Source organism: Schistocerca cancellata, chromosome 7 (genome assembly GCF_023864275.1).
Source record: "Schistocerca cancellata isolate TAMUIC-IGC-003103 chromosome 7, iqSchCanc2.1, whole genome shotgun sequence".
Classification (NCBI taxonomy): Eukaryota; Metazoa; Arthropoda; class Insecta; order Orthoptera; family Acrididae; genus Schistocerca; species Schistocerca cancellata.
In genome coordinates, this window is record NC_064632.1 from 146,262,501 (window position 1) to 146,271,547 (window position 9,047).

Genomic DNA, 9,047 nt, shown 5'->3' on the forward strand with positions numbered 1-9,047 from the left:
GTGAATCAGAGGTATATGTCTCAGTTTCTACTAGCGATACTGCGAGAACAAAGCTGGGAGTCATCTCACCTGTACGTCCACATCAGTCTCCACCACCAATAATACGGATATTTGTGAACCTAAAGGAAATGAACACGGTATTACGACTTTCATAGCGGGTTTTAGTCTATATTGAGGAATTCCCTTATTTTCTAGAAAGAGGAGCATGCTGATTTCGTGTTTACACTGTTTAAGCTACGACTGGATCAGTAGTGTGGATTTTATTCAGTTCCATGCTGAGCCAGTTTGGGCAAAACCTTAAAACTAATGAGTCGATGTATTACAATAACAACGTTCACTTTGACAGTTCTGTCACGGGTTGATAAGAAGTTCACCTCTAGATGGAGTCCAACAGAGGACCATTTCCTGAAAAGCTTCACTTCTGCCCTTATACGTAACACAGGAGAACCATAATCACTCAGGTCGCATATCCATTCCCGAAAATTTAGTGTGTTGTGAATATCTGCGCCAATTTCGAAACTTATCAAAAATCTCCTACTTTTTTTCAGGTTTTTAGCCATCAGGAAGCGGGTCAGCAGCTCGCCATGAATTTCTGTCCTCAGCCTTCCCCTTGATAGCGATATTGATGGTCCAGCTGCTATCGTCCATGATATGTCTGATTTATTCTACTCTAGATTTCCTTATTATGTTATTTCATTCTGCTGTCCCTTCAGTGATACTTTCTTGCGGCCACATCATGTCTCAGGAGATGATCGGCCGATGTGTCACTACTGTGTTGGATAGGTTTTAAAGAGGCATGGATTCTCTTCTTCCTGTCCCTAGAGCCCCTCTCCATTTGAAATCCTGCCTGCGAAAAAACTCTTGAGCAATCTGCGATAGCACAATGTCTCAAATGCTATTAGACTAAAACATCAAAAGGAAAAAAGCAACACCCCACGAAGAAATTATCCTAATGGCTCGGAAATCAGTAGATGCGATGTACATGTACAGACAAATAAATGATTACAGTTTCAGAAAAGCTGAATGATCGATTCAAGAGAAAGAGATTCACAGGTTGAGCAAATCAGTAGCTCGTTGGTCCGCATCTGTCCGTTATACAAGCAAGTATTCGGTTTCGAATTCATTGGTAAACTTGTCGGATGTCTTTCGGAGGCATAATACTGTCCAATTGGCACGTTATATAGTCTAAATACCGAGCTAGTTAGAGGGCCCTGACCATAATGCTCCAAACGATCTAAATTTGGGAGAGATAAGTTGACGTTGCTGGACAAGATAGTGTTTGTCAAGCACGGTGGCAAGCAGGGGAAACTCGCCGTGTGTGAGCGGGCATTATCTTGCTTTTATTCCCTGGTAACTTGATCCGCTGCACAGGTTCCCTAGGCCTACCACTGAGACTCCACTGTTATTGATTTGGAGAAGTGGTAATACACTCCTGGAAATGGAAAAAAGAACACATTGACACCGGTGTGTCAGACCCACCATACTTGCTCCGGACACTGCGAGAGGGCTGTACAAGCAATGATCACACACACGGCACAGCGGACACACCAGGAACCGCGGTGTTGGCCGTCGAATGGCGCTAGCTGCGCAGCATTTGTGCACCGCCGCCGTCAGTGTCAGCCAGTTTGCCGTGGCATACGGAGCTCCATCGCAGTCTTTAACACTGGTAGCATGCCACGACAGCGTGGACGTGAACCGTATGTGCAGTTGACGGACTTTGAGCGAGGGCGTATAGTGGGCATGTGGGAGGCCGGGTGGACGTACCGCCGAATTGCTCAACACGTGGGGCGTGAGGTCTCCACAGTACATCGATGTTGTCGCCAGTGGTCGGCGGAAGGTGCACGTGCCCGTCGACCTGGGACCGGACCGCAGCGACGCACGGATGCACGCCAAGACCGTAGGATCCTACGCAGTGCCGTAGGGGACCGCACCGCCACTTCCCAGCAAATTAGGGACACTGTTGCTCCTGGGGTATCGGCGAGGACCATTTGCAACCGTCTCCATGAAGCTGGGCTACGGTCCCGCACACCGTTACGCCGTCTTCCGCTCACGCCCCAACATCGTGCAGCCCGCCTCCAGTGGTGTCGCGACAGGCGTGAATGGAGGGACGAATGGAGACGTGTCGTCTTCAGCGATGAGAGTCGCTTCTGCCTTGGTGCCAATGATGGTCGTATGCGTGTTTGGCGCCGTGCAAGTGAGCGCCACAATCAGGACTGCATACGACCGAGGCACACAGGGGCAACACCCGGCATGATGGTGTGGGGAGCGATCTCCTACACTGGCCGTACACCACTGGTGATCGTCGAGGGGACACTGAATAGTGCACGGTACATCCAAACCGTCATCGAACCCATCGTTCTACCATTCCTAGACCGGCAAGGGAACTTGCTGTTCCAACAGGACAATCCAAGTCCCCATGTATCCCGTGCCACCCAACGTGCTCTAGAAGGTGTAAGTCAACTACCCTGGCCAGCAAGATCTCCGGATCTGTCCCCCATTGAGCATGTTTGGGACTGGATGAAGCGTCGTCTCACGCGGTCTGCACGTCCAGCACGAACGCTGGTCCAACTGAGGCGCCAGGTGGAAATGGCATGGCAAGCCGTTCCACAGGACTACATCCAGCATCTCTACGATCGTCTCCATGGGAGAATAGCAGCCTGCATTGCTGCGAAAGGTGGATATACACTGTACTAGTGCCGACATTGTGCATGCTCTGTTGCCTGTGTCTATGTGCCTGTGGTTCTGTCAGTGTGATCATGTGATGTATCTGACCCCAGGAATGTGTCAATAAAGTTTCCCCTTCCTGGGACAATGAATTCACGGTGTTCTTATTTCAATTTCCAGGAGTGTATGTCATTTAGTCCTCCTAATTACAATACCCACTGAAGAGTGTAGTACTTGAGATATCTCTAGTGTCTCTGGTACGAATCTCCAGGCATCCTTTCCACAGAATCCCTTCTTAACAGTTTCTTGTCTCGTGAAAGCAGTCAGAGTGATTTCCTACTGCCTACTCGTCCAGATCCCATACCTTAGAACTGAATTCGAAATGGAGCTACACTGTGGTTTGTGCAATGCATACAGCACCCCATGCGAAATTTTCAGCTGATCTTGTTGATTCTCTTTCAGTGCTGGAATTGAAGCGTCTGTTATTCAGTAAAGTGATTTGTATTAAGACACTAGAAGAACATGGGTTAAAATTCAGCGATCACTTGTAGCTACTTGGTACTTAGACCCGCGAATCTTTCTTTGATTCGAGACTACGATCACTAGCAATCCCATATAACAAATTCTAAGAAATTATAAAGTTACAATAAATGTAGACAGGGGGAAACTAATTATAATTGCATACGGTACTGACAGTAGCCACAGAATATCTTAAACCGTCACCCCTGCCGATTTGCCCTGCGTGTTCTCGAGCATTTCCCTGCTGCTTCCTTTTTTAGAAAGGCTCCATTATGCCATGGGAATCAAGGCACATGATATAATTCTTTCCTTACCTAACCGGTTCCACTGCGTTCTTCCTCTTTAAAATCAGCATTGTGCACTGTTAAGGTATCAGGTAGGTCGATGGTGAAAACGTGATAAGAGAAACCCAATGAGCTGCTGCCACACACGTCGCCGATTGTGACCAGTAATCGATATTAAAATTATGGCGTTTTTCTAAAATGTATAGGACCACAGATAAGGTTTTGTGTGCTGTCTTTTCTTCAACCTGAAACAATATGGGGGATTGTTAAGACAGCCACGAGGTGATTCAGCACAACTCTGACGTCGTGTAATGATTTTCACTAAAATCGTATGTTACGGGCGACATAATCCTAGAGGAGTCCCGGAGACCCAAATTGATCTAGGACATCTACTAAAAATCGCTCCAGTAATGGTAGAGCAACGGTACGACATTCTGAGAAGAATGAAATTGCAGCCGCAGGGACTTCAAAAACCAACGACCTGCAGAGGACGGTGGTTTCGGACACTTTAGTCTAATTTAGGAACTTGAGAGGAAATTATACGAACCAAACAGATCCCGTGTCTCAATGTGTGTTCATTATAGTGAAGAGACTGAAAGGCACAGTGGAAATGTTCTACTAATTCTACATATAAAAAGCACATGAGTGTGTAGCCGACGGCTTGGAATACATTAAAGGATCTCGACAAGAACACCAAATATTTATTGTGGCTAATATAAAACTCTAAATTACAGTAAATATGTTGCCAACGGACAATAGTTAATTTAAAGAACATGACGAAAGAAATTGTGTTGAATATTAGAAGGGTAATGATGCTACTGAATGTGGAACTGCTGGAACAGCTGCTTTGTTACGTATTATCAGTTGGCCACTACGGCCAGAATATTCCACGAAAGTAACTTTTTCGTGTGAGGTTATGTTCATTTAGTCTTAAAGACTCTTCTAGTATGAATAGCATTAGTACGGTGGTAACCTCTTCCTAAGGAAGGTCCAGGCAACGCTTAAAAAATCTGTGCGTGGTGTTGTTGTCCGTCTAAGACTCGTGTGGTTCAGGCCGCCACGCAAGTCTATCCTGCTGGAGCCTTTTCGCTTCTCTCTAAATACTGCAACCCACGTTCATTTTAGTCTGTTCAATCCTTCTCTGTCTGTAGAATTTTTTACTCTGCTCCCACTCCTCTTGCCACTGACACTCTCACATTACGCTATTAACAAATCTTTTGATGCCGCATGATCCGCACTTTAAACTGATATCAGTTTTTAGTCAAATTCTTTCATAAAGACATTTTTCTCCGTCTTGATCAGTTCCTTCTCGCATGTTACACGTTCTAAGCAATTAATCTTCAGCACTCTCCTGGAGAAGAATATTTCAAAACCATATGATCTCTTCCTTCTGAGCTAATTATCGTAAACGTTTCATTCATGTACAAGGCTGCACCAGTAATCAGAATATCGTAAGAGAAGACTTTCTGAGACTGAAATTTATATCCCTCGTTCTGTTATTTGTCTCACAATATTGTCATTCTGTACTTTGGCAATCATCTCTTATTTCTTCCCAAAGAGCAGAGCTCAGTTTACTAGTTTCAAGGAAACTGGTAATGTATTTCCCCCTGCAACTTTTGATTTAACTGTAGTGTACACTACAAAACTAAATTTTGTTTTGTTTATGTTCACCAGATAACCTCTTTTCAAGACGTTACCCATTTCGTTCAACTAACAGCCCACGTAAATTGCCGTCTCTGACAGAACTGCAATGCCATCGACTGGTCTTGAAGGTTCATTTTTTCTCCCGAAATTTAGTCCCTATTTCTAATCTTTTTTCACTTACCATTCTACTTACTGAACGTACTCATTAATGAACACTATGAACAGATTACAGACATATTGCGTGCTAACATCCCAAAGATGTTCGGGAACACATGCAGTTCCTCTTCGTCAAAATGCCTTGGCCCAAACTCGTCTAGGGGTTGAACCATACGTGTCGTATTACACGCCCTAAATGAGACACTTCTCACCCTTTGGTTAAATTGTGTGCCTGATGGCAGGTCTGTGAAATACAAAGTTAAGATATCATATATTCAAAGTAATAATAATACCGGGAACTAGATTAACGACCCATAAATGATGTAGGCCACACAGTTGCGATTTGGTTACAATAATGTATTTTCAGAAAGCTAATAGCGAAGTGGTCGCATTTAGGGTTAATGTTACACTCGAGGACATATCCGTTTGACACAGTTTGATAATTTACAATCTCATCGTGAATTACAAGTTATCTACGCGAAAAGCTGGAGTTCACAGTAAGCGCGCGGCTGCTCATCGCTCAGAGACTAAGTCGCGCGATACCACACAACACGGAATTTTGTAAGTCGTTTCACTTCCTAGCTGCTTAAAGAAAGACTGTCCACTTTCGCGTCTCAAAAGTCTGCATTAGTCTGCACCAGTCTCTACCAGTCTGCATTAGTCTGTACCAGTCTATAGTCAAGTTTCAGTCTGCGCCTAATAAGATTACCATATTCCTGTACATAGCCATGAAGATAAATGTATAGACACTTTTGTCAAGTATCAGAGATATGTGGGAATAAGATTAACGTACCAGTACCAAGGGAACTTCAGATTGTCAACTGTAAATAGCATCCAGAACCAAGTTAAGTAATTTTATGCTCGTTATTATTTTAATAAATGTGTTTGAAAATTAATCAAATTCTGTTTAAAGTTGGTCACCGTCAATCTGCTACTCTAAGCGTGCTAGTGGCATTTCTACCGTCTGACCTAACAGCAGAAGATAAACACGCCACGATAAGGCCACGAGACACATTGCTGACACTCGCCTAGTTCGTTAGAGTGACAGGTCAAATAATCTGATGGTGTGTGTACCGAAGGTCTTACTGTACGCACCCCGTAAAAATAAAAGAAAATATTTAAATGTGAATAGAACTAAGTGTAACCTCCCCGTAAAAATATGAAAATGAAAAGAATTGAATAGAATTGCGAATAGTGTCAAACGTTAGCTTCCCACAGTAATAAAACTCAATGATAATAAAAATGTGCAAAAAATGTTAAGTCCCCACAAAATTAACGTTAAGATCAACCTCATAAATTTATTTAAGGGCAGCTGCGCTCACCTTAGGCCCTGTGCCGTAATTAATCTGGTGAATTGATTCTGGAAGGAAAAACATAGGAAATATTGTTTCAATTGTAATGATTCTTTTCTTAAAAACGATTGCTTTGAAAACGAAATTATTATTGGGGCATTTCTTGAACAAATAAATTACAATTACCATACATTATTAGATAAGCGCAACGCTGCTTCATTACCTTATTTAACAATATACCTCGTCCTGAACCGTGACCAGAGACCCATGTCGACGCCCGCCGACTCCTACCACTGTCATCTCGCGCGCGCTACTACTCTCCAACTCTCGCGACTTGCTACGTACACATACTGCGTCCAATTCGGAACTGCACACTCGCGCGGTCAAGCACAGACTAGCCACGATAAATAAAAAACTCTCTGGTCAGAGATTCTGTCATGTCTCGCCATCGCTGGTTGAAACGTACGCGTTTCGTAACCCTTCATTGGGGGGGGGGAGGGCAAAAATTTGGCAGCGATGGTGAGCCATTTGGACTTGCCATGAGCAACAAATTTTTTCAAAATTAATTAACTTTACAATTACAGCATATATACAGATATAGAACATGAAGTAAATATGGTGCACATGCACCAAGTACAAACCATATTAGGCAATGACAAAATGTGAGTACAAAACATATTAACAAATGACATACGTGCAGACGCACTGATAAACTCTTTAGCATTTTCACAACAAATAAACATAATGGCAAAAAAAAAAAAAACATGTTGACAAGTAACAAGTGCACATGCACTGCAGTTCGAAAAAAAATGTATAGGCCATGAATACAAATAATGTTAGCATAAAAGATTTTCACTATGTTACAAGAATTAGGATAGGAAAATGAAGGATTGCATCATGGTTGTAGCACTTTAGGTTGCACGCAGCTGCACTGAAAGTCCATATGTTTCCACAGAAGTACAACACCAAGTGAGACAATCTGAAGTTCTTTTCCCAGAAGTATTTATCAGCGTACCCAAGACACTGAAATGTCGTAGTAATATTCCATGTTATCATTTTGGCAGTACATCAGGTACACCAAACAGTGCGTCCACAATAACGTCTCCATCGCTCACGGTGGTGGACAGCATGTCGTGTCAACACCACGCTCTTACAAGGCACACCAACGTAGAATTAGTGCAAAAACCAAATATAGTGCTCCATGATCAAGAGGATATACAGGACAAATGGATATTACAGTAATTCAGGGTAGTTCGGCCAGAAGGTGAAGGACATTAAGTTACATACTAGTCTTCACTGAGAATTACATTAGTAGTTTGCGGCATTCATAGCCCAGTTATTGAACATTTCTGTACCATGTATGTAGTATTACAGAAAAATGTTCATTAATTGATTTACAGACAACGTTGTCGTTGGTCATTTCAATACCGTGTTCAGTAGTGTTCATTTCCCAGTTACAAAGCATAATTAGTAGCATTCATTTCCTTGTTACAAAGCATAATCAGTAGCATTCATTTCCTTGTTACAAAGCATTATTAGTAGCATTCATTTCCTTGTTACAAAGCATTATTAGTAGCATTCATTTCCTTGTTACAAAGCATTATTAGTAGCATTCATTTTCTAGTTACAAAGCATTATTAATCATTGGTCATTTCAGTATCGTAATCAGTAGTATTCATTATTCAAGTGACATATTATTCATAGCTGATCAGCATTACTCAGATCTCTCTTAAACTGGTATCATTATTTGGGACTGGTAATACACTTTTTTTGTTAGCAATACATTGCTTTGGGTAATTATAGGGGAAAGCAAGAAAAAAATTGCTTCTGGGTTGTTGCTGTAAATGAAAATGTGTAACGTCATTCGTCATGAGTCCGATGTTGCAAGATTATGAAACAAGTAGAGTATATGTAATCACATTCATAAATGATATAGATTTAATGAACAACTGCTTATAGCAAATTAATTTCATAAATAATTTATCCTGCAAACATATACAAAAAGTGGATTAATAAGCTGAAAGAAGAAACGCATTTTATGCTGAAAAGTAGTGAACTTCGTATTAACAGGTAGTGAAATGTGTATAAAAATGTGTTCCATAGTTGTCCTTTCCAAAACCTTCCGTCATTATACTATGCAATATAACACCTGCTGTTAAAGCAAACTGCAACAAATACTTAAATAACTACATAGCATAAACACATAACTTCAACAATATCCTCATCAGTAAAGAAAAAACTTCATTATCCATCACTTCATTATCATAGCTCCATTATTATCATCACCTGTAAAGAAAAACTTCATTATCCATAGTAGCATATTCTTCATCATTATTCATCAGCATTCATTATCATCTGCAAAAAAGATCACTTCATTACTCATTTCATAACTATTCCTTATCTCTAGCATATTTCATCACTAAAACTAAGATGTGCAGTTCTGTCTGACAGCCTGCATCAATCGCCTTGTATTCTGAAAGAAAAAATT